We start from the raw sequence: 1,506 nt of genomic DNA on the forward strand, positions 1-1,506 counted from the left end.
ATTCCTTTGTTTTTAGCTTGATGCAGGGAAATGACTTATGGAAGGCGGAAAGATTCATGGCAGCTTGGCTTGTGTGTTGAGGATGAATGGAATGAATGGACTGTGTGACGATCGAGGATGACATTATTTTTAGTCTTTAAAATTATGTTTTGATGTAGTTCCGCATTTATTATTTAAACAATTAAAGCTTATGTTTTATGTTTTATAAACAATGGGATCTCATACCATATCACATTATATTTTATATTATTTTGTATTGGTACAATAGTTTTGGTTTCAAATAAAGTTATGTTATTTCTTATGTATGTTTCCCACAAATAATAGCTATGTCTAGTAGTTTTCATGGTCCAAGATCTTACAAATAGTTTGGTCATTACGCCCGTAGACCTGAGCATGTACTGGAGCCGACCACCCCGTTCTTGGCACCACTACTATCTGTAGACTACATATGCAGAGTCGTGTCCTCAGGGACCACCATGTACAATGAGCCAATAGTGCTCTACTATAAATATGACCTCCTTTCATCTGAGAAAGGGGAGAGAGAATTTTGTAACTACTCATTGTTAATGGAAAGAGACACTCTAAATTCTCTCTATTTTTCATTCTAAAATCTCAACATTTACATTTTGTGTTCCAGAAATCATAAGAAAGTTTACTTGAAGTTCATTTGGTTTGAATCTACTTCTTTTATAACTCACAAAGTTCTTGATCTAACTTAGTTGATGAGTGCTTACCGTCAATAGTGTGTATTGTGTTTCAGGATTTATTGGTATATGTGGGGAAGTAGACAAAAGAAACTCATACCAGTAGATCTTGAAATTGAGAGAACGTGCAGAGAAAATAGATGGTACATAATTGTGTACTATTCAAAGGATTATCAAACGAGGATCCAAATCTCCATATTACAAAAATTGTAGAGCTGTGTGTGACATTCAAAATGAATGGGGTGAGTAACAATGTTGTTAGATTAAGATTATTCTCGTTTTCGTTAAGAGACAGAGCTAAGAGTTTGTTGAATTTATTATAAGCCAACTCTATAGTCACTTGGGAAGACTTGGCTCAGAAATTCCTTGGTAAAAATTTTCCTCCTGCGAAGTCAGCCTGATATAGAGGAGAGATTAATAACTTCCATCAGCTGTATGGGGAGTCTTTATATGATGCGTGGGAACATTTTAAAGAGTTGCAAAGGAAGTGCCCACATAATGGAATAGAGAAGTGGGTGCTGGTGCACACATTTTACAATGGTTTGGGGGGAAATACAAGGACAATTATTGATGCAGCATCGGGAGGAGCGTTTATGAGAAAAAGCGCTAATGAAGCTTATGAACTACTGGAAGAGATGCCCATGAATAACTACGATTGGCCCACTGAGCGTGAGAATAAGAAGGTGGAAGGAGTCTTAGAGGTTGATCTTATTGCTTTATTGACTACTCAAGTGGCATCTCTAACTAAGAAATTGCAGCAGAATAACCTTATCGCCAAAGCAATGCAAGCACAGAATGTAAT

The 1,506-nt window shown here is 36.5% G+C and overlaps 1 non-coding gene across 1 annotated transcript; it reads right to left on the reverse strand.

The window, feature by feature from the left end:
- Positions 1 to 1,103: 1,103 nt before the first annotated feature.
- Positions 1,104 to 1,209, reverse strand: LOC133792875 (small nucleolar RNA R71). Its single transcript, XR_009874346.1, has one exon. It is a non-coding gene; the product is annotated as a small nucleolar RNA R71 (small nucleolar RNA).
- Positions 1,210 to 1,506: the final 297 nt, after the last annotated feature.

Source organism: Humulus lupulus, chromosome 7 (assembly GCF_963169125.1).
Source record: "Humulus lupulus chromosome 7, drHumLupu1.1, whole genome shotgun sequence".
Classification (NCBI taxonomy): Eukaryota; Viridiplantae; Streptophyta; class Magnoliopsida; order Rosales; family Cannabaceae; genus Humulus; species Humulus lupulus.